The following is a 25,630-nucleotide window of genomic DNA, read 5'->3' as shown; positions in this document are numbered from 1 at the left end:
ATTTCAATAAAAAGAGGTGGTAGAAATGTTCTTCAAGGAGCTACTTTTACTTTTTTACTTTGAGTGCACTTCAGAGCCAGTACTTTTTCCACTTTTATTTAAGTCTGGACTATTTTTAACACTAGTATCTGTACTTCTATTTAAGCAAGGAACGTTGGTACTTTTGCCACCTTTGTCTACTACATTATATATAGTAGACATTTATATTATATATAAATGTCTACTATATAGTAGAATAGTGCAAAGTATTATATTTTGCACTATTCTACTATATATTATTGTATACTTGTATTCTATTGTGCATATTGTATATCTTATTACTCTGTTCCTCTGTCTCTCTTGCTGCATTGAACATGTGTATGACAAAAGAATTTCCCTCGGGATAAAAAAAGTTCTTCTTATCTTATCTATCTTATCTTATCTTATCTTACTACTGACAGTGCTGTCATCATTGTGACTCCTCCTGCCAAAGAATTGCTTTAAATGGTTGCCTTACCTTTGTTATCACACCCTATGATTTCTGCATTTTGGTTTCAACAACTGTTGTGATACTTTCAGCAGAACACTCAACTCATAAACCCCCCCCCAAAAAACCAAACAAATGCTTGAATTATTTTTCATGGGACTAACACAATGGACTGGATAATTCATGCTACACTGTTCTCATCAGGTAAGACAAATTTTGTGCCTTCGGATTTTTCACTCTGTAATAATTAGAGATGGCACGATACCACTTTTTAATGTCCGATACCGATTCCAATATCATAAATTTGGATATCTGCCAATACCGATGTGAATCCAATATAGCGTATTTTGTAATCAATAAAACTGTTTTTTATAAATATCTTGCTGCATTTTGTATAAGTTCACACTCAAGTTTTAAAAAACAAGAGACTGAAGCTATTCTGTTATACCTGTATGCAAAAAATACACTCCACCCAAAACATTTTGAAGTTCAGCAACACTGATCAATCTAATAACTTTAAACCTACACCATCCTCCCTATTCTGGTATTTTAAAGAGTACTTACCCACCTAACTAATAGGGTTGCCAACAAAAATATTAGGGAACCACCCCCCGCTCTTAATTGATGTAAACTTTAATTTAATGCAAGTGTAAAACAAATGCACAGAAATCAATTATTTTTTCTACAATAATTAAATAGATTCAAGATCTTTCTTCAACAGAATTGCAGACTGCACCTTACTAGAGTGTATACAGGGAGTGCAGAATGATTAGGCAAGTTGTATTTCTGAGGAATAATTTTATTATTGAACAACAACCATGTTCTCAATGAACCCAAAAAACTCATTAATATCAAAGCTGAATGTTTTTGGAAGTAGTTTTTAGTTTGTTTTTAGTTTTAGCTATTTTAGGGGGATATCTGTGTGTGCAGGTGACTATTACTGTGCATAATTATTAGGCAACTTAACAAAAAACAAATATATACCCATTTCAATTATTTATTTTTACCAGTGACACCAATATAACATCTCCACATTCACAAATATACATTTCTGACATTCAAAAACAAAACAAAAACAAATCAGCGACCAATATAGCCACCTTTCTTTGCAAGGACACTCAAAAGCCTGCCATCCATGGATCTGTCAGTGTTTTGATCTGTTCACCATCAACATTGCGTGCAGCAGCAACCACAGCCTCCCAGACACTGTTCAGAGAGGTGTACTGTTTTCCCTCCTTGTAAATCTCACATTTGATGGACCACAGTTTCTCAATGGGGTTCAGATCAGGGGCCCGTTCTTCGTACCTCGCTAAGTAGGTTAGCCGGATTAGATTGTTGACGATTTCGCGTGATCCTGGATCAGTCGGTTCCCCGAAGCTCATCCGGGACTTGCTGTCATAGCAACAGAGCCGTAAGCGTAAACCTGCTCCCGAGCAGGTTTACTTTATGTAAACAGGATTAGATCGCGGCCACGCAGGTATGTCCGCTTCATTTATACGAAAGCAACAGCGATATTTTTCCACTGTTTCACCATAAATAAATATTATCAATGTAACTAAAGATAATGCAGCACTTGATCCTTTTATTGATGTCACACAGATACATACAGGTCATTTCCTAAAAAAGGGAAATGTACTATTAACATTCTATTACATGTATGTGATTATTACAGATGTAATTCATATTTCAGAGTAGTAATTGTAAATTACTTCGTGTAATCAAGATGAGAGACCACGGCTATAAAAGCGAAGGTGGATTTGGGAAGCCTGTCGCAGCCATGTCCTGTCCGTATACGCGACCAACCCATTGCGGAAGGTGCAAGATTGATAAGGAGAGTCCTCAGAATTCAGCGTATATTGCGGGACAGACAGGATCCTTTAGCTCAGCGCGACAGTGTGCTCATAGAGAGATATCGATATTCCCGTGAGGGTATTATTTACTTAACCAACTTGTTGACGAGGGGGTGCAGGACCACCACCTGTCTTTTTTTCCTCTGCCCTTTTCTTGGTTGCTGTTATGAACAAACTAACAGAGTATTACAGGCCAGTATTACCTTGCCAAGAGATGCAAAGCAATCTAAGAGATAAATATTACCATTCTGTAGAATACTCCTGTATTCCACTTTTACTTGTTCCCATGTTCTTGTGGGTCCTGTTGTGGCTCTAATGTGAAAGGGGATATAATATAACATATTATAATATACTATAATGCCATATGATATTGGACAATATAGTGTCATATGATAGATCTACCCTACCGCCTACTGGTGTTGGCCAGAGGGGCCGATGGCGCGATATGGCAGCCTGGCTACAACCGTAGCTGCCTCCACCAGTGTGTGAATGTGGGAGTGAATGAATAGTGGTATCGTAAAGCGCTTTGGGTGCCTTGGAAAGCGCTATATAAACCCAATCCATTATTATTATTATTATTAAATTACCTACGAGTTTGATTTGTCAGCAACTTTCTGCCAGCCCTCTCTCCTTGCTTTTGCAGCCTTTGCAGTGTTCTCTTGCGTTTTAATTAAACTCTGAAACTCCTGAAATCCCTCACTCATGAGTTCTTGCTCTGCTGCCGGAAAATACCGAGCACGCCCCTTGGACATTTTCGCCGACCAATCAGCGGGTTGCCGATCAATGTTTCTACTATCGATGCGTAGCCCCTTTTACGACACCCAGTGATGTCACATTCCTGCGTCCAGCTGTAGTAATCGTCAACAGCAGGTGTGTTCGGGGAACCGGATTAGCGAGCTCACGGTTAGCGCGATGATTTGATCTTGGATGTGTCATTTGATCTTGGATGTAGTAAGCGACGTACGAAGAACGGGCCCCAGGTGAACAAGGAGGCCATGTCATTAGTTTTTCTTCTTTTATACCCTTTCTTGCCAGCCACGCTGTGGAGTACTTGGATGCGTGTGATGGAGCATTGTCCTGCATGAAAATCATGTTTTTCTTGAAGGATGCAGACTTCTTCCTGTACCACTGCTTGAAGAAGGTGTCTTCCAGAAACTGGCAGTAGGACTGGGAGTTGAGCTTGACTCCATCCTCAACCCAAAAAGGCCCCACAAGCTCATCTTTGATGATACCAGCCCAAACCAGTACTCCACCTCCACCTTGCTGGCGTCTGAGTCGGACTGGAGCTCTCTGCCCTTTACCAATCCAGCCACGGGCCCATCCATCTGGCCCATCAAGACTCACTCTCATTTCATCAGTCCATAAAACCTTAGAAAAATCAGTCTTGAGATATTTCTTGGCCCAGTCTTGACGTTTCAGCTTGTGTGTCTTGTTCAGTGGTGGTCGTCTTTCAGCCTTTCTTACCTTGGCCATGTCTCTGAGTATTGCACACCTTGTGCTTTTGGGCACTCCAGTGATGTTGCAGCTCTGAAATATGGCCAAACTGGTGGCAAGTGGCATCTTGGCAGCTGCACGCTTGACTTTTCTCAGTTCATGGGCAGTTATTTTGCGCCTTGGTTTTTCCACACGATTCTTGCGACCCTGTTGACTATTTTGAATGAAACGCTTGATTGTTCGATGATCATGCTTCAGAAGCTTTGCAATTTTGAGACTGCTGCATCCCTCTGCAAGATATCTCACTATTTTTGACTTTTCTGAGCCTGTCAAGTCCTTCTTTTGACCCATTTGGCCAAAGGAAAGGAAGTTGCCTAGTAATTATGCACACCTGATATAGGGTGTTGATGTCATTAGACCACACCCCTTCTCATTACAGAGATGCACATCACCTAATATGCTTAACTGGTAGTAGGCTTTTGAGCCTATACAGTTTGGAGTAAGACAACATGCATGAAGAGGATGATGTGGACAAAATACTCATTTGCCTAATAATTCTGCACTCCCTGTATTAGACTTATTAGTTACTATATACAGTAATGGATTTCTATACATTTAATCAGATGACCACTTTTGTTGTAAGATTCAGACAATTATTTATTCAAAGTTTTTAAATGACAAAACACAAACGAAAATATTTCTTTGTGCCCCCCTCTCCCTGTTAATGACCAACCTGGCCCCTGACAAAACTTTGCTAGACCCGCCCCTGCACAGTTACCAGCCGTCAGCTATGTAGAAAAGGATCCTGGTGTTATTTGTCTCTCAGAAACAGTTCTTAACTTCCCTTTAACTCATTTATATCACCTAAAAGGTGAACCTGTTTCTACATCACCTGTTCAGCACTGATGATTCAGTAAGGACATCTCCTGGTTTCATCTTCATGTTTCCCTCTCACCAGATAACCAAACCGACATAATGACCAGCAGCTTTTACAGCTGTGGCTCCAGCAAACACCAGCTGATACTAGAAAGTATTATTAAATAAACTCTTAAGAACAGCTGATCACACTTAAACGTGCTGCTGTTGTTTAGCCGCTGGTTTCCTCTTTCTGGGGCAAAGTGAGCGATAAACAAACAAGAAAGACGGGACTTTCGGCAGAAAAGCCGATCAGCTGATCATTAATCAGTTTCACGTTTGAAATAATAAAATAATAACAGGAGAGGGCGGGGGAGTGAATGAGAGAAGTAGATGCAACTGCGCAGCAAAGACAGAATAACTCCAGCTTTGTGTCTATTTTTTAATTCTAGCTGAGGTACGGGACAAATCGCTTCCTTTTCAGCTCAATATGGAACTCCGATGGCCAGTCCAGCTGTGGCTCAATATATCAGTTGTTAAGCTTAACGTGGAAATACTAGGAAAACATTCAGGGATGAACTTACACACTTGCTTTACTTCTCTGGGATAGTTTTCGCCAAGATGAAATGGACAGGTCTGGCAGACTTCAGCTGCTCTATCACGTGACACATACCGCTCCAATGCGCCGAGCTGGGTTACGCCAAGTAGCGCGTTTTGTGAGGTGATTTTGTGATACTTCGGATCGGATTACATTTTGTATTTCTCTCCGATATCCGATCCAGTAATTTAGGTCAGTATCGGACCGATACCGATACGTAATATCGGATCGGTCCATCTCTAGTAATAATAAATGTGTGCAAATATGGGACGGCTATGTGCCGTGCAGATGCAGAGAGGTCTATTAACACATAGTGAGTGAGAAAGGTGACTGGAAAGGAAAAACTGAGTGCATCATGGGAATCCCCAGCAGCCTACGTCTATCGCAGCATAACTAAGGGAGGATACAGGGTCACCTGGTCCAGCCCTAATATGCTTTAACAAATAGGAAACTTTTAAGCCTAATCTTAAAAGTAGAGATAGTGTCTGTCTCCTGAATCCAAACTGGAAGCTGGTTCCACAGAAGAGGGGCCTGAAAACTGAAGGCTCTCCCTCCCATTCTATTTTTAAATACTCTAGGAACAACAAGTAGGCCTGCAGAGCGAGAGCGAAGTGCTCTAATAGGGTGATATGGTACTACAAGGTCATTAAGATAAGATGGGGCCTGATTATTTAAGACCTTGTATGTGAGGAGCAGGATTTTGAATCCAATTTTGGATTTAACAGGAAGCCAATGAAGGGAAGCCAAAACAGGAGAAATATGCTCTCTCTTTCTAGTCCCTGTCAGGACTCTTGCTGCAGCATTTTGGATTAACTGAAGGCTTTTTAGGGACTTCCTGATAATAATGAATTACAGTAGTCCAGCCTAGAAGTAATAAATGCATGAACTAGTTTTGAGAGATGAGTCCACTGTCAGAGGCTATAAGAAGATCATCTGTAACCTTCACTAAAGCTGTTTCTGTGCTGTGATGAGCTCTGAAACCTGACTGAAACTCTTCAAATAAGCCATTCCTCTGCAGATGATCTGTTAGCTGTTTGACAACTACTCTTTCAAGGATGTTTGATATGAAAGGAAGGTTAGAAAGGAAATACATACAACACAGCAACATTCTTAATAAGAAAAACTGTAGTATCCAAAACTAACATGGACTATAAATCATTTAGTGAAATAATATCCAGAAATACTTTAGTGATGGTCATTACTGTATTTACATTTTAGCCTCTGCTAACACAAATTAAATGTGTGATTAGCTCAGTTAGCTTCTAGCTGTAAATAGCAAAATTTTGTTGTTGTTGAAATTCACTGATTGAAAAAGTCTTTCATAAATAGTTTTACTGAAACAAACTAAACGCTTGATTATAACCCATTAGAAAATGGTAAAACTGGATTTAAGATACAGAGATAATAAATTTATCATATCTGCCTTACTACCTTGTGCAGGGCTACAAAAAACAGGACATTTTACACCACTGTGACGTCATACTTCATCCATCCAACGTATTTATGACCCTGCACTCACCTTTGCTACAGGTGGTTATTTTTAAAATTCTTTATTTTTATTTTTTAATGCTTGTTTTATTTTATTTTATTTTTTAATTGAACACTAGTATATATTCAGATAAAAATACACCTGAAATATATAAATGCACATATGAAAAAAAGCAAACAAGTGGAGAAGTACATTTTTTCTTTAACTGATGTTGAAAATATCAAAACATGTGACAATAAGGAAAAGCAGAACTTGAGGGCGTACCACTGTTACGAAATGTATTTCAAAATAGGTTTCGCAAAACTTTGAAATCATGACACTGTCATTGTTGAATGCTGTGACATGAAGCAGGAAACAAAAAAGTGTTAGCACTATGTGACGTTTTGACTACTCTTAGCATGTCCATAAAAGGAAGGCTTTATTTGTGTGGCAAAAATAAACAACCGGACAGCTGTAGGATCGCAACAATACACGATTTTTACTGGACAGTAATCAGCATGGATCATAGAATGGGTGTGGCATGTATTGATGAATCTGACAGACAGTTTAAGAGGAAAGAGGAATATGCACACCAGTAAAATTTACTACACAATTCAATTTTTAGTACTGCAAAATAAGCAAATGTGTACAGTATATTAATAGTTTTTCATACTGTAGCATAGCAACAGCATCTTTTCTTGAAAGTTTTAAGTGTCAGTATTTTGCTTTTGACAGATGGAGTAAGATATAAGAATCAAAGACACAAAACTAATTCCATAGTAAAATCTTAAGTATGTTTTTCAAGTGAATGATTACCTGCCAGTATGTTCAAATCTAGTATCTGACTTTGATGCTCTCTAGTGGTAACTGTGGAAAGCTGTGACTGGATTCAAGAGGTGGAATCAAACTAACACATACACTGTATGGAGTTCCTCATATGTGATTAGAATTAGAGATAATATAACCAGGTTATCATCCTTTACAGTGGCTTTAAATAAAACTACAGATGTTCTTCCTTCTTCTTTATTCTCAGTGTTAAATGCTGCACTTTGTTTCACTATTGATCCCGTGGCATGGAAGGCCCTGAATAACTCTGCTGCTGGTTTTGGGTACCAGGTGGTTCAAAGACAATCAAAGTAAGTCACATCATACATTGTTATGTCGATCTATAACTGCAGGTTTAACAATCATTTCTGTTAAGGCCCACAGTAATAAACAGACAAGGATATAATACTTCTTAACAGGAAACATATGGGGTTTATTTAACCACAGTTTGCACTCTAGACTTCATCATTGTCTGAATTTATTTCCTCAGTTTGCTCGTCAGTGCTCCCCTTGAACAGTATTCACAAAATGGAAGAGGAAAAGTATATAGCTGCACCACATCTTCCCCAAACTGCCAAAATATCCAAATTGATGGTAGGTAACCAAATGTGATGAAACTCTGACAGAAACCATGTTGACATCAAAGAAATTCCCCACAGACGCTAGCACAGAAACTTGTTTAACTCAAATCACAATAAGTAAATATCTTAGTTAGTAACACTGAAACTTGATGAAGTAAAATAAGCAAAGAAGTCAATGTTATTAATAATGTTATTGTTACAATGTTTCTTTTGTAATTATTTAAAACTTTAAAATGAAGCAATAGTGAAACTGAATCCTATTTGCATTGATATTAAAGCTGCCTGTTATACATCCTGGTTCACAGTGGAGAGAAGTTTCGATGTCTAACACTTGTCATATCAAATGGGGAAGTGTTTCAGTCATGGTTCTTTGCAGTCATCGATTTAAGTCTTGTTTTTTTCCTTTCAATTGCCTTTTATTAGTATTTAAATTTTCAATACACTTTCAATACAGCACCCGATTTTGCAGTAAACATGTCTCTTGGTCTGACAATGAAAAGTGATCCCGCGACACAAAACACTGTGGTGAGTTACTGAACTGCAGACACTATGAGAACTTTGTTAAAAACACTGAGGAGCAACATCCTCTATCCTTATATGTCTTGTTATTTTTGCATAAAGGTCATCCCATGAAAAACCAGTGTGCCTCCCACCTGTCCTTCACAGAATCAGGGTTTACAATAACTTCAGCATATTCAATGAAGTAGAAGCCAATGCAAAATTGTTATTTAAAAACATGTATGCGCTAAAAGTTTTTACACACCCCAGATACTTTGGTGGCCTCTAACATGGATTTTTTTAATAGCATTAAGGGACACATTTGAATGGCTTTAAATAGACTGAAGTTATTTTTTAAAATCTACATTTTTTTTTTCAGTTTTGGTTGATTTTATAAGGATTGAACCGATGTTTATGGGACTTTTTTTTTTTCTGTTTTTTTTGTGTCCCGTTTGGATCTTTAGCCATCAGAATTGTTGTCTTAAGGTTGATTTTATAAGGATTGAACCGATGTTTATGGGACTTTATGGGAACTTGACTTTGTCTCCTCTCAGGTGTGTGGTCCAACAATTCCAAGGGACTGCAAAAGTATCACCATGTACAACGGTGTGTGTTTTCACATGGACCGATCTAATACATTTGGACCACCTGTACCTTCTTCTCCAGACGGTAACAATAAATGGAGTTTGTGAAAATGTGTCCTTAATAATTAGAGTCCCGGTGCCTCCTTAATAAAAATCTCTTGCATTTTTACTTGAACATAGTCTTACAATCATTTATATTTGTGCTTGTATAATCTCAAATCAACTGAAACTGTCTCAAGACTTCTCTTATATATTCCAGCAATTAAGGGTTAATCAGAAACAGTAAATAGAAAATTATGTTTGTGTGAGATGTGATTACTCATAGATGAATATAAGTATAAGTTGTATGATTTGTTGATTATTTCTTTGTTTGTTTACAGTTTTCCCCTCTAAGCCTTATTTCAGATTGTCTGTTTGGATTCATTGTATTATAGTTTTATCCAAAGAGCTTTTCTAGACTAATTTGACCTGAATCCATCAACACTGAAACAAATGATGGTAAAATTTGAGCTAGCCAAGATTAAATCTACAGCATAAAAATGTATTTAATTCTAATGATCAGAATTTTTTTGAGATGGTCTCTTCAATTATTCAGAATGAAATAACCATATCTGCATGTAAAATGAAAGTGTTATTTGAAAAACAAATACAAAAACACCCCCTTTGATTTCAAATTCATTACAAAAACGAAACTAAGCCTGGTTTTTTGGGTTATGCAATGCATGACAAAATGCAAGAAGACTAGTACAGACACACAAGACCTTTGGGGGAAAAAATTAAAAGGAGACCGAGAAGTTTACTTCCCTCTAAAGCTACTTACGACTTCTTTAAAGCTCTGTATGCAAATAAGTAATGTATTATGGTTTTCCTGGAGAAAATAATTTGTGTTGCTGTGTGTTACATCACGATGTATTCCTGTTACATAAGAACAACGTAAACATGAGGCTACTGTCGCTCACCGTAACACAATTTCCAACCGTAACAAGAACATACAGTACAGAGGGTCTTTCTTTTAGTGTTGTAAGTTTGAACACAATGCTCTATACACTCAGCTTTAACATCATTCTGGGTTGATTCAAAGCGTTGTGTTAGCATGCTGTCTGTACAGATGTTTGCAAACATCTGATGTTGTGTTAGCAGTTTAATGCAGCTGTTTATGTCCTGGATGGGGTTTGCATGTTACCATCATGCTCGTGTCCCTTCATGGTCAAAAAAATAAAATAAAATAAAATAAAATAAAAGTATTGTCCAAATCTCCACCATTTTCCTCTTCCCTGCACAAACCATTGTTTCTATGACTGTAATACAGGAAGAAAATTAAAGTAATTAGAACTGAATGCAAAAATCAAGGCTACAAATAACTAAATTAGCTTAATAACTAAATTAGGCTTCTGTAAGCAGTTTTAAGACTCATTTAAACTAATTTAATCTCTTAATCTTAATTTCTTCTTTTCTTTCTTCTTTTAAAGGACTAATTGTCTAAATATGTGGGTATTCATAGTAGATTTGCTAAAATGTTAAAATTCACCTAAAATAATCAATTTCAATTCATTTATTTGATAGTGTGCCCGACACAAGTAGACATTGCTTTTCTGTTGGATGGTTCAGGCAGCGTATCTGTCCCTGATTTTCAAACAATGATGAAGTTTGTGGAAGATCTAATCCAGGCATTTCTGTCAATTGATGCACAGGTAAGACACTGTACTACCTTTCAGTTATATCGTATTACAGACACAAATAGTTTCACCCGCTTTTCATTTATCTCCATAAAAAAAAGGCTATTTTATATTTTTTTATATTGTTTCTCCCTTTCTTCAGTTTTCTGTTTCCCAGTTTTCCTCGTTACCTCGGGTTCATTTTTATTTCAAGAAATTTTCCTCATCTGGATCACTAAAGACTGAAATCGATGGAATCACACAGCTGGAGGGATCAACTTACACAGCTAAGGCCATCAGACATGTTGTGTAAGGGTTGCAATGATATTACTGAAGCATTAAAGTTAAATGATCTTGACAGACTTCCTGATAATTTTCTTTTTGAGACTGACCACACTAAAAACTGTATTGACTGATGCAAGAGTTTTAAAAGAAGAACTTGCATTAACTAGATTTGCAAAATACTAAAATGTCCATGAGCGATAATACAAAACAAATGGATGCATGCAAAATAATAATCATTCATGCAATTTACTCTATGATCAAAATGTGCACTGTAAAAACATGTTTTATGTTGAAATTAGATTTGTTTATTTTTAATTTGACAGAAACAATGTTTTCACACCACAAAGAGGTTCCAGACCAGATGTGAAGAAAGTCTTGATAGTAATTACTGATGGACAATCTAATGACCGGTATGACCTGGAAAATGCAACACAGCTAGCAGGGAATCAAAACATTGTTCGATTTGTGATTGGGGTAAGTACCTCCATTATTTAAACCTGCATAATGTTGAAATTTATACTAATAATGTGTTTTGGTTATTTATTAGACTACAGTCACATGATCCTACAGTATATGGAGCAAAGTAATGAGCCACCTTCACAGAAACCATGGAAACCCGGGCCATATCATCACACTGTTTTCACACTATTGTTAATGTTAATTTCTCCAATAGAGGAGAAATTAACATTAATAATAGTTAATGTTAACAATAGCCAGGATTAAACTCAAAATCCTGCTCCTCACAAACAAGGTCTTAAATAATCAGGCTCCATCTTATCTTAATGACCTTATAGTACCATATCACCCCATTGGAGAACTTTGCTCTTGCACTGCAGGCTTACTTGTTGTTCCTATATTATTTAAAAGTAGAATAGGAGGGAGAGCCTTCAGTTTTCAGGCCCCTCTTCTGTGGAATCAGCTTCCAGTTTGGATTCGAGAGACAGACACTATCCCTACTTTCAAGATTAGACTTAAAACTTTCCTTTTTGCTAAAGCATATAGTTAGGGCTGAATCAGGTGACCCCGAATCCTCCCTTAGTTATGCTGCAATAGACGTAGGCTGCTGGGGATTCCCATGATGCATTGATTATTTCTTTTTCAGTCACCTTTCTCACTCACTATGTGTTAATAGACCTCTCTGCATCTGCTGGCAGATAGCCGTCCCTCTTTGAACCTGGTTCTGCTAGAGGTTTCTTCCTGTTAAAAGGGAGTTTTTCCTTCCCAAAGTGCTTGCTCATCGGGGGCCATATGTGTGTTGGTTTTTTCTCTGTATGTATTATTGTAGGGTCTTCCTTACAATATAAAGCGCCTTGAGGCGATGGCTGTTATGATTTGGCGCTGTATAAATAAAATTAAACTGAATTGAACTGGACGAGGAGCTGCATTTACACTCCCAGCATTTACAGCTGATCATTGAATATGCAGGAGTGGTATCTAATTACAGTACCATGCTCAAATTTCAATAAATAAAAAAGCTAAATTAATAATGGAAACATAGACTGTATTAATCTTTGTATTAAACTGCATTAAAGTTTTAATAAAATCAGATAAATAATTTTGCATTAAATGTAAACACATGTTTTAAACAACCCTAGGTGGGGAATGCATTTATTCTGACTGAAGCAAAAAAAGAACTACGCACCATTGCATCGTCTCCCTCAGGCAATCACGTGTTTCAAGTGCAGAACTTCAACGCACTTGAAATAATCCGGCAGAGTTTGCAGGACAAAATCTTTTCCATTGAAGGTAAATTATATATTTAACATTTAGCAAGCTTTGATAAAATTTCTGTAAATGTTACATTGCATTATTGTATCATTGCTTGAGGCTAAAGGTCGAAGCATTAGTGAAATGAAAAATAACTATTGAGGCACCTTTATAATAAACAGATATCATTACACTAAATTACTAGTGTAATGCGCTGTGTTGTGTCTATCAATAAACCTTTTTATATTTTTACAGGATCTCAAACCGGTGGAGTCTCACTGAAAATGGAAATGTCTCAGGAGGGATTCAGTGCAGTTATTGCGCCCGAGGTAATTAAAACTACCTGAAACTCACCAGACAGTCTAGTCATAGAAAGAGAGATTCAAACACTTTTTATAAAAACAAGAGTCCAGATTTTAAAGGTAAAATAAATTGTATATAAAATGTATTTCCTGTCTGCACTGTAGGGAATTCAGATGTCTATTGTTGGTGCAAACCAGTGGAAGGGAGGCTACGTGCAATACACAACAGGAGGCCAGAAGGTGAAAACATATGAGGATGTGTCTTTTGAGCCTGACAGCTATCTTGGTAAGAATATTACAGCTTTAACAATCTAACTCATACACATGTAATCATGTATATACACAGCTCTGCTGTAATTCTTTCACACAAATACGTATATCAGATTTTATATCTATCTTCTCTTTTTGCCTACCTAAATTCTAGGTTACTCCATGGCAACTGCTAAAACCCAAAGTGGTTCCCTGACAATTGTTGGTGCTCCAAGATATAAACACAGAGGAGCTGTGGTCGCTGTTAACAGAGAAAGCTTTGAAAACCAAAAGATTGAGCCGTTGGCATCACAGGTATGTATTTACAGCAAGACCAAACTGAATGGGATTATTAACTGGTAGTAAATACTTTCTTAAATACAAATTGTTGTCATTTGGCTTTATGCGACTATTTTCATCAATAATGTGTTTCTTACACAGTATCAGACTGGTGAATATTTCGGGGCAGAGGTGTGTACCATGGACATAAATAATGATGATATCACTGATCTAATCTTCATATCAGCCCCAATGTACACGGAGCCTGATAGAGAGGGAAGAGTTTATGTTTGCAGACTAACTGGTTTGGTAAATCAAAGTTTTATCCACTTCAATTAAATGAATTAGTTTATTTGTCAACTTCCCTAATGATCATATAATATTCACTCTCCTGCTTTTAGTTTGTAGAGTGTAATTTTGATGATCCATTAGTACTAAGAGGACATGCAGCTGTCAAAGGAAGGTTCGGCTCTTCTCTTGCTGTGCTGCCTGATCTAAACTCAGATGGATTCAGGGATTTGGCAGTTGGAGCACCATTGGAGAATAATGGTGAAGGCAGCATCTACATATTCCACAGTGAAGGAGGAGGAAGAATCAGTCCTACTTACTCACAGGTACACAACATCGAGGAATTCAAAAAGATGACCAAACTTATTTATCAATATACAATCTGCAGCTTAATTAATTAAAATGTTTTCATGTACACAGAGAATAACTGGCTCTGAGGTCCAGTCAGGACTGAAGTTCTTTGGCCTGTCAATCAGTCAGTCATCTTTTGACCAGAGTGGTGATGAACTGCCTGACTTAGCGGTGGGTTCAAAGGGTAGAGTTGTTTTACTGAGGTAAGTCACAGTCCAGATAGTCCAGTCAAGCATTATAGTTATCTGTGGTAATTCCACCATTGTTGTTAGTTTGCAATCTTAACAAATGCACTACCTGTCAAATCTTATGTAAATTTGAAAGGTCACCATAATAAGAACTGCATATAGGTTACATATCAATAAATTCATCATAAATGATTGAGTCATTCATTATAAGGGATTTATGATTTTTCAAGAAATACAGATTGAGGGTAAAACTGTTGTCTAGAAGCATTAGAAACAAACAAAAGATAAATTGGAAGCTAGGACTAAGAAACTTGGAATTAACGACTAGGAGTGAACATGGAACAAAAGAAAAGAAAAGAGCAGACACAGCAGACTGAGATGACATGACAAAGATCGAAGGGAGACTGAGGACTTAAATACATGCGATTATGAGAGGATGCGCAACAGATGGAAGAACAGCTGAAACTACTTACACACTACCAGCACATGAGATGTATACAGGACAAGAGACTGTCAAAATAAAAGAGGAAGTAACAACACTGAGAAACAAACTAAGATGCATGAACTTGACATTAGGATTGGGAGTAACCTGACAAGAGGACACAACAGACCAGGGTAACAGGAGGGAACATAAAATACAGGGACAAGAGATAAACTAACATGGTAAGAGGTACCTAAAGGCTAGACGACAAAACAAAGACCACAAAATACAAATATTACACAAAGCAGAAACAAAACTAAAAGAGCCAAAACCAGGAACGTAAACTGAACTGTAGAATGCTAAATAAGATAGAATCAAAATGTCCAAATACATAAACACAGGATCATGGCAAAAAGTTTATGGAGTCAAAGGGATTAGACATTTTTTTCAAATTATTTTACCACATGATGAACAATGCTCTGCTGATTTAAAAAAAGCAGTAAATGTGTGAAACGGTAACTTTGTTCATACAGAAATGGAAATGCATGCAATATAAAAAATGTTTTCATACAATACCATGTGTTTCAGCACTGCTGACATTATCAAATAGGTATCATTTAATCCACCCATTAATACTGTGAAGTTACACCACTGGCACACAAGAGTGATGGTGATGGGAAATAGGTCTATGTTGATGTACATCTACATACATATTCCATTAAAAAGCATTCCTGATTTATAATTCATTATTCCATAAATCATCATCTATCATTTAAAAGGTTTCAGGACTATTAGGTGTTAAATGTCTCAAAATGTTTGAGCTGTAGTTGTTCAAATGAAATGTTAGGGCAAAGGAAAGATTAGATTGAAGTCTTGTTACTAATTCAGGTCAGAACAAAAAGTCAAATCTTGTTCACATGTGTTTTCCTACTTTCTAGATCAAGACCCATAGTAATGGTTGAAGCTGAGGTGTCATTCAGCCCAATCCAAATCCCTACTCAGAATGTAGACTGCTCAAAACCACTGCAGAACACAGCTGAAATTTGCTTTACCATGAGCAGAGTGTCTACAGTCAACACAGGTTCATCATTCTTGGTTTTTCTGAACTACAAAGCCACTGCCCAGCAATTTAATGTTTTCTAAATGTATGTAAATTGCAGCATTGAAATCAAACACTGATTTATTCCAGCTCAAGCAAGGATTAATTACACTTTAACACTGGATGCCACTCGCAAACCTCCAAGCAACCGGGCATATGTTGGTGGGAAACGAGAGCAGTCAGGATTACTTACTGTGGACTTAATAAGAAAAAAATGCTCAACTGTGAAGTTCCTTGTTGAGGTAAAACCAAATAACAACATCAGAGAAAGTTCACCTTGGTGTAACAATATATTTTGATTTCCATTTTGTTTTTAAGAGTCATCCAACACTGAATCTAAACTCAGCACTCATCTCTTCTTGCAGGCCTGTCCAGAAGATGCTCTCAATTCACTTTCCAATGAGCTCAAATTCAAGTTTGATGGTTTGCCCTCAAACACAAATCTCAGACCAAGCCTTGCCCAGCAGGCTCAAACAGCAACCATTCATCCTGTAAGTAACCTTTATAGGTACTTTATTAATCAGATATCTGAGGGCAGTCTTGCGCTGAGGCCATACATTCTGGAGAGATTTCTAGTTGAAATTAGTACTAGAATATTATTAGGAACTTTATTCCCAGTACCAACAGCAGGCACAGCTACATATTTGGGGTCATTACTCTAAAAACGTTGTGTATTAGAAATTAATCGTTAGTAATCCAATATGCTACAAAATTACTAAAGGAGTTTATTACACTGATCATTACATTATTTTCTTGTTACTCCATGAAATGACCCAAAATGCATTGTCTCATAATTATAAGTTAATAATATAAATCTTAGGCTACAGTCTGACATGCCAATGCAATCCCTATCCCAATGAGAAAACACATATGATCTTTCCTTTAGTGTTTACATATAAACACAAGAGATTTTGAAATGGTTGTAACAGTGATTCTCCTTCAGAAACATTAATGAATAGAAATGGAGGCTTCAAGCTCGACTGCTAATCACTGCCTTTCTTACCTGACTGGGCTCTGGCAGCTGGGCTGGGGTCTGCATATGCTCAGCTTTAACGTTCCTCTGTTGGCTAATTTTTTTGCTAGCATGCTGTCTGCAAAGATGCTTCCAATTATCCAATTAGTGTTAGCTGTGCAAACAGCTGCTGTTTCTGTCCTGGATGCAGTTTGCGTTTTACCATTGCAGTCTTCTCCTCTTGTGCAATAAAAAATAAAAGTAATGTCCATATTTCTACTGTAGATAACTCAACTATTTCCCTCCTCCTGCACACAACCTGGAATGGGCTAATTTTAGCCCAAGTGCACACAAGAAAACACTATTTTAATAGATATTTTTTCCATTTTTATCCAACCAACCAGCAGATAACTAAAGGAAACTTTGCAACACTAGTAACAATATAATTGTAACTGAAGTGTAATTACTGAATTCAGTACCGTAACACATTACATTACTGCATTGCTGAAAAATAGAAGGCTACTTTTTACTTTATCTTACACCCGGCATTGGGTAGAACACACAAATTGTTTGCTGGATTCATCTGTAAAACGTTTACATTTATTCTGTGAATAATGTGTAATATAAATGTTTTTGACATCACACTCTCTTCCACAGTTAGGGTTTGAGATCAACTGTGGAACTGACAACAAATGTGTTGATAACCTGAAAGTGGATTTCAACTTCACCAGGTGAGGCAGAATTACAAAACTTTGTTTAGCTTTGCTTGTGTTTTTAGTCACTTGTTAGGTTTCATAACATGTACACTTAAACTTATCATGAAGTTTGAAGCACATAGATATTTTGGGACAGTTTGATATTTAGTCTCCATCATTTTATCCTAATAAAAGAGACAAACAATGACAACACACACACACACACACTGGTGGTAGTATGTGATTGAGAGATCACCACCACATATTAAGATTAAAGAAACAAACCCAACAATGGCAGAGAATATTTATTTCAAAATTATACCAATCCCCAAGAAGGCATTGAGGTTCTCTAAACCTTAGACAGGGTCATGAATACTGGACCCAGAAGCAGACTCAACACAAATTTAGCACTGAACTATATAAATTTTATTTCTTTTGTGAGAAAACAATAGTAAACTCTGAAAGTGAAAGTTAAACTCAGGCCTGAGGAAACAGGAGCAAAAATGGAGGTGAGTGTGGAGAAAATGCATTATTGAGACCGTGGGAAAACTGAAACAGAAGAGGAAACAATTACTTACAGTTTTTCTCAGTTGCTTTGGTGCATTTCTCACAACAGAATTAAACTTTGCACAACAGTTAGTTCAACCTCCACAACATGTAGTCGTTTTGGCACAACCTTGTGGCGGTTTCATGTTCATTGCGTCCAAAGGCAAATGCCTTTGGACATGAAGCAGTTGAGTAAGTACAAATATCTAAAGAATGGTCACTTTTGACTTGCTATTCATCACTATCTCCTTTCTTTTATCATGAATGTCACAATTATTTATACTTGTACCGGCTGAATAGTCATTGTCCTTACAACTAATAGTCTTCATTTCATTGCTTGTGTCAGTGCACTCAAAATTGTTGAACATCTTGTCAAACACTTTGTACACCCATTTTGAAAACCCTATTTTTAAGGAGTTTCCATGAAACCCCTGCACACGTTTGTATATCTTGACGAAGCGGGATTCAATCTTGCAAAAGGCGTGAACGAAATCACATTGGAGAAATAGCCACCATTGATGTCCCAGGCCAACGAGGAGGAAATATTACAATGTGTGCAGCAATCTCAGAAAATGGCGTTCACACCCATATTCCTCGTATTGGTGCATACAATACACAACACCGGTTGGCTTTTCTGGACGCTCTTTATAGGGACGCAATCCCACAAAATGAAAGGGATGATCCTGGTGACAATCGGACAATGTATGTAGTGGTTTGGGATAATGTTAGCTTCCATCACTCTGCTGTAGTCGGGCAGTGGTTTGCAGCACACGACAGGATACTTATGGAGTTTCTTCCTCCTTACACTCCATTCCTAAATCCAATTGAGGAGTTTTTCTCTTCCTGGAGGTGGAAGGTATATGACAGGCATCCACATACCCAAATGACCCTGCTAGCAGCTATGGATGCAGCTTGTGATGACATCACAGCAGAGTCCTGCAGAGAGTGGAGTTGACACTCCAGAAGATACTTTCCCCGATGCATCGATAGAGCTGACATTCGCTGTGATGTTGATGCAAATATGTGGGCAGACAGACGGGAGCGTCTAGATATCAATGATTGATATGCAGCAGTGTCTGTTTTTCAGTTTTGTTTTTTTGTTTCATAACCACTGGAGTGAGGTTTACTGTCTAAGTGAGTTTATGTTTGCTGTAAAATGTTTGATTTACTGTATTTCCCCAGTTTGCACAATGCTGTGAACAGTTTCAATTACAGTTTTTTACAGTCGCTAACAAGCGCCTACCCATACTTCAGATACTTTTTCTAAACTCTTAACACAGACCCACACCTACAAAACACAATTGGCCAAATGGATAATATCCTTCCCAAAAATACACTTTGTTAAATATATACTAACTCCTCATTTCAAAATTAGAACACATCGTTCTCTGCACACACTAACTGTACAAAAACACTATAAATCTGACTCAAAATAAAATTAGTCTGTCAAAGAATAACACTTGTTTTCACTTCACAAGGTACATGCAGTCAATCAAAGTACACCAGGTTTCAAAATACTGGCTATTATTGACATTACAAAAACTGCATAGACTTTCATGTTTCAGTTTCACAGGTATTTGCATGCGAAACATGCAATCCACCATATTGACACCAGAAATGTCTTGGTTGGTAACTGTATGTCCACATGTACAGTAATGTTCACATTCAAAAGCATTCCAGTAAAAAGCAAACAAGTTTTTGTTTCTTTACTGTTTACCACAGGAGGTACAGTAGAAACACGGTATGATAGGACAGAGAAAGTTTTACAGTATTGCTTACAGTGAACAAAATATCCATGAAACACACAAGAGCATTCTGAACAAAAAAACAACAGCAAAAAGCCAAGATAAAAAGGGGGGGAGGGGGAGGGGGGCTAAAAAAAGGCAAAAGATTTGCATCTAATCTCTGCGATCTTCAGGGTTAGGCCACATGTTTTCATCAACATCACATCTGATGTTATCCAAGTCGATGCACCTGGGATAAAACCGCCTGGTATGTCGGATCCACTGACATATCATTGCAGAAGCAGAGGTTTTTATACTGTATCTAAGGTTTGGAATATTGTTTTTGCTATTGTGGGATGTTGTGTGTTAACATTCGTAGATACTACAAGAACAGTCCATAGTTTTGTTGGGAGGTATAACTTGTCTGTTAAGAAAATGTAAGCATTGTGGAAATGTGTTCACTGACTGCATATTGGGTGAACACGACATGAAATGTGTGAATGGTATGGCCACAACAGACCGATGCTGTGCTAATTGTGTTTAGAGTTTTGCAAATGTGACAACTGTTTGGACAAACGCTTGTTAGCGACTGTAAAAAACTGTAAATATTATCAAGAGTGCATATGGAGTGTCTTGATTTTCCTTTACAATTTATGGTTTTCAACATGCCATGCATGCTGTCCAGACTTGACATGTCATTGGGAAGCACCTACAAAGAAATCCGTCACAATGAGAACATGTTCAAACCATTTGATTTTGTGACCAAAGGTGCTGGTGTAATGACTTGTAATTGTGACAGCCCTGACACTTTGATTGATATAAGTACTTGCTTTTGATGAATGTATTATCTGTTTTGATTAAGGGACTTGCTTTTGAAGCATTGACTACTTATTTTGAACTACTGACTTTTCTTTTTGATGAAGTGACTCACTTTTGCAAGTTATCCACCATGTTTTGCAGTTTGCACTAATTGTTTTGAGAAGAGCCTTAGTAGTGGTGCAGAGATCAATTCTGTTGTGAGAAATGCACCAAAGCAACTGAGAAAAACTGTAACTGTGGGGAAGCAGAGGAGAGAGAGCAAAGCAGGATAATGGTGCTGCGTGTTTACTGTCCGAGCCAGACCGCGGAGCTTGAAGGGTAAACGTTTGTGAGAGAATCTAGAGGGATGAAGTTACAAAGACTGTTATCCAGTGTGCAGGGCAGGCAGGTAGGACCACTGAGAATGGCTGAACGGAGCAGCAGACCATGCTGCCTGAAGTAGTCCTCTTATGACTGCCTGTTGATGAAATTCAGGTGCGACGCTGGTGGCCCTGCCAGAGGGCGTAACCGAAGAGCCATCCAGAAACATCCAGCACAATGCTCCCACAAACCATGACAGACAGAAACATAGCTCAAATCATTGAGATGTTGGTTTATTGACAGTAATTAAAGAAACATGAAATCAGTGAAAGGCAACGAGCAAGGCTGGGTATACTTGTATGACCGTGGTTTTGTTTTCCCAGCTAGATTAGAGGGTTGCTTTCCTACACCATTGGGTTTGAAAACATGTCTTGATTGTCAGTGTACCCAGCTTCCATGAAGTCCCTGTATGAGGTAGTTGAAGATGCCTCTCCTAGGGACTAACCAACTAATGCTGAAGGGTATGCTCCAACTATGCTGGATGCTGTACTGGTCTGTTGTAGCAAAAAAACCTATTTCCCACCCATCACCAGGAAACAGTTGAGGTGGGTCAGCATCTGACTAGGACACCTAGAGACATCCATTCTGATTACTAGATTACTCAAGATCTCTTATTGGCCTGGGAATGCTTTGATTTCCACTGGATGAGCTAAAGGAGCTGGCTGAGAGAAAGAACCCAGGGCATTTCTAGACAGAGGCCTCCATGATCCAAACCTGGATAAGTGTCCGAAAATCAATGGATGGTAACAGCTTTTTTCATAATGCATCATCAGTTATTTTTTGTGTTTTATGATCACCAGGAAATGACAGCAAATTAAAATGATATAGCGAGCTTCCACACAGCCACTATTAATATGTTAGAATTCAACACAAAGCTATACTATATTTAGCCTCCTACAAGTTCAGCATCACAGTGCAGTCTTGTTTTCTTCTTCCTTTATTCTTGTTAGATCCTCAGAGGTTAAAGTGGGCATCGATGAGCTTTTGAATGTCACAGTCACAGTGGAGAACAGAGGAGAAAACTCCTACAACAGTCGTGTTATTCTCACGTACCCAGCTGGACTCTCCTACAGGAAGTTCACCATTCAGCAGGTAATGTGTCAGGATCAAGTTCATCATTGATTTGCTGCTCACCCAGTGCATCTGGCAGTCATTTTATTTTCTAATAAAGGGAAGAATTGAGTGCAACTCTTTGGACAGTGAAGATGGTTTATCCCGAGGAAAGACAGACTGTACTATTGACAAGCCAATTTTCAAGAGCAAAACTAAGGTTTGTTATTGTGGTATGATTTTGTCTGTTAACTTCTACACAGTTTAACAAAATGAGCAATCACTCTCTCTTCTTCAATTCAATCAAGGCTTTCTTCATTGTCTCATATGGTATCGAAACAAACACTCAACTAGAGAGGAAGATCTTTATCACTGCTAATGCCACCAGGTACTGTTCATTTAGCACAGGTGCTTCTCATTTAAGCAATAACCCCACAGACACAGTACAAATCATTTCACTTCTGTCTTTCAGTGGAAATCAGGAGAACGCTACAACGAGTGAAATCTACAAAAATAAATGGATTGATGTGAAATACAGCATTTTCATGACATTTGAAAAGTATGTGTTGTTCTGTTTGTTATAAGATGAATTACACATTTTGTTTTACACAGTATGTATTTAATGTTTAAAATATATCTGTTTAGCTCCTTCAGTTACAGCAATTTCACTTTTGGGATGAATAATTTGCAGATACCAGTCCAACAATTAATCAAGGTAAAATGTAATAAAATATAATAAATATGACTGTGTGAATTAGACTTAACCATAATAGTGTTTGACTGCTTTTTCTTTACTCCCCATGTTTTAGGTTACAAATGATATCAGAGCGTTTAATTTCACTGTGGTGATCAAGGTTCCAGTGAAGCTTGGTGAAAAAGAGATTTGGGTATTGAGCAGCCTACAGGTAATATATGTGTGAGAAGATCTAAAAATGGGTCAGATTTAGCTGTGTGATGGGTGAATGAGGTAAAATAGGACCAATCACCCTGACATTATTTTAAATGTATTTCAGATTGTAGACTGTCAGACAGAAAATGATGAAGACCCAAGTGTCAAAGATTTTGTTCCACAGATACAAAAGGATAAAGTGGTGGTAAGTATCCGTCTGTACTTTTGCTACCTACCTGTTAAAACTGAACCATGGTACTGATTCAAAACACAACATTGTACTGAATACAAGATTTGTTTCATTCAGTCTTCTTTAAATCACCCACAGGACTGCTCTGTAGCCATGTGCAGAGTGTTCAAGTGCAACACCTTCATGGGAAGACTGCAGAGTAGGACATACGAAATCTCTGCCAATCTCAGTTCAGGATGGATAGAGCAGGTAATTAAAGAATAGTTTTTTAAAATTGTTTCATTAATACTTTTCCTGAGTATGTATGAGTACTTTGGTTAAATCTTCAGATATAACCATTTTACAGTTAAATCAAATAATACCTAATTTAGGCTTAACTCATTTCATTTTTTCTAAGATTGGACTTCAATCTGCTAAATTCCTCTTGACCAGTACAGCCACTGTGGATTATGACCAAAGCCAGTACATCTACTTTTCAACAGTGTCTAACAACAATCCTCCTGTTCGCAAGGTGATTTAGCATTACTTTCTCTTGTTTGAGTTACACAAGAGCTTGAATATCATCCACATTCTGTTACCTTATCTCTCAGATTATAGTCGAGGTAGAAGTGTATCCTCAGACAAATTTCACCAAAGAGATTATAGGAGGATCCCTGGGAGGGTTGGCTTTTCTGGCTTTACTCACTGCTGGCCTGTATAAGGTGAAAGACTCTTCTTACACTTTTTCAACTCATCACACAGCTGTGAAAGGGTTTTAGAGAGTATGTCTAATTTTTTAAACAAAGTTCAAGAGTTTATATTTACTCATGTAGTTATTTGCTTTAATTTTGAATGTAAGTCTAATGAATAATCTCTGTACTTTCATTTTTTCCCCTTGCACTCCTAGGCTGGTTTTTTCAAGAGGAAATATCCATAGATGATGAATGAAAATGCAGAGACCGATCTGGAACCGGGAACTGATGGAAATGAATCCCAAACAGAATAACAAAGCTCATATTTGTTGTTGTACATTTACTGTAAAGTTAAAACAAACATTAAACAAGTAAGGAAATTTGTGTTTGGTTGATTATCCCTTTGTTGTAACAGTTCTTCTTGGTAAAAAATCTTATAGTGGGGGAAAGCATTTTTATAGCTGGAACGGTCTGCTGGTGTCTGCTCCAAGCAGGCCACATTTGAGTGATCTGAATAGAGCTTTGGTGCTTTAGTGCAACCTCAAAGTTTTCCACATAACTAAACTACAGCAATATTTTGAGTGAGCCCCAGTACCATCTTCAAATTGAAGGCCAAGTTCCATACACTCTAAAAAGTAATTCAGAGGCTTAGTAAATATCACTATACAGTAAATATAAGTTAGATGAGCCTGATAAAATCTATGAATATCAAAAAAATAACACTATGGCTTGTGTCACTCAAGAATGCGAGTTTGATTGACCTCGACCTTTTGACCTTACCGGAAGTACTCCGGAAGTGTCTAATCGATTCCAGATGTGTGACTAATCGCATCCAGCGGGGAAAAAAATTGATGTTTTGTCCAGAGAGGGAGGGGTCGGTGGAGGGAGGATGGTTGAGGGATAATTCTGATCAGAGGAGGGTCATTCCAGGGGCATGGAAAGTTCAGGGGGGGGGTAACACAGGAGATTTCTGATGAGTCAGTGGAGATCATGTTCTATAGGGAGACAGAATGATCGCAGCAGTTAGTTTTTCACAGAAAAGAGTTGAACTCATAGTTTGAACTCTATTTAAATGTTTCACTAATAGCATCAATATTATGACAAAGATCTTGATAACCATTTTCTTGGTAAAGACTGAGAGCTATTTCTTTTTACAATAGCGGCTTTAGATGTATTTTTACTTTCTTATTACAGACGCAATAAAATAAAAACCTTTAAGATTATCTGACCTGTAATGGATTGCATTTATATAGCGCCTGGTGGAGGCAAGCTACACCAGTGCTGGTAATGAAAAGAAGGACTTTCTATTGCTTGTAACCTAGCAAAGAATTTCATAAAGGCCGCAACTCCTTGTACGTGGAAAAAAACCCTTAGTGGAAAAAAAGCACTGCGCACATATTCAGAACTCGGTCCTACTTAAACAATTAAAACACCCTGATGAGGTATTTTGGTTTTGTGCAGCCACTCCTCAGACCAAAGCAAAGAGTTTTTTTTCTTTTGAGCTACTTTTACAACAGGTTTTCTCGTAGCAGAAAAAGCTCAATAGACAGAAAAACACAGAAACCCTAAAAGAAAACGGCCTTTTTTGCACACATCAAGGAGTCAACAACCCCTCTAATTAATATTAGTATTTCTGAACCTGCCCTTGTGTGGGCGTGGTGTTTTTCTCCGCCTCCTCCTCTCTTGCTCCACCCTCTGTCTCTCTCTTGCTCTCTCTCTCCCCAGGACACAGCTGCTGCTCATTGGCCTCA

General features: G+C 37.7%; 1 pseudogene; it reads left to right on the top strand.

Moving 5' to 3' along the window:
• Positions 1 to 551: 551 nt before the first annotated feature.
• LOC113019310 (integrin alpha-M-like) lies at positions 552 to 24,259 on the top strand (annotated as a pseudogene).
• The last annotated feature ends 1,371 nt before the right edge of the window (positions 24,260 to 25,630 follow it).

This window comes from Astatotilapia calliptera, chromosome 3 (genome assembly GCF_900246225.1).
Source record: "Astatotilapia calliptera chromosome 3, fAstCal1.2, whole genome shotgun sequence".
Classification (NCBI taxonomy): domain Eukaryota; kingdom Metazoa; phylum Chordata; class Actinopteri; order Cichliformes; family Cichlidae; genus Astatotilapia; species Astatotilapia calliptera.
The sequence above is the reverse complement of the archived record's forward strand: the minus strand, read 5'-3'. Positions and strand labels throughout refer to the sequence as shown.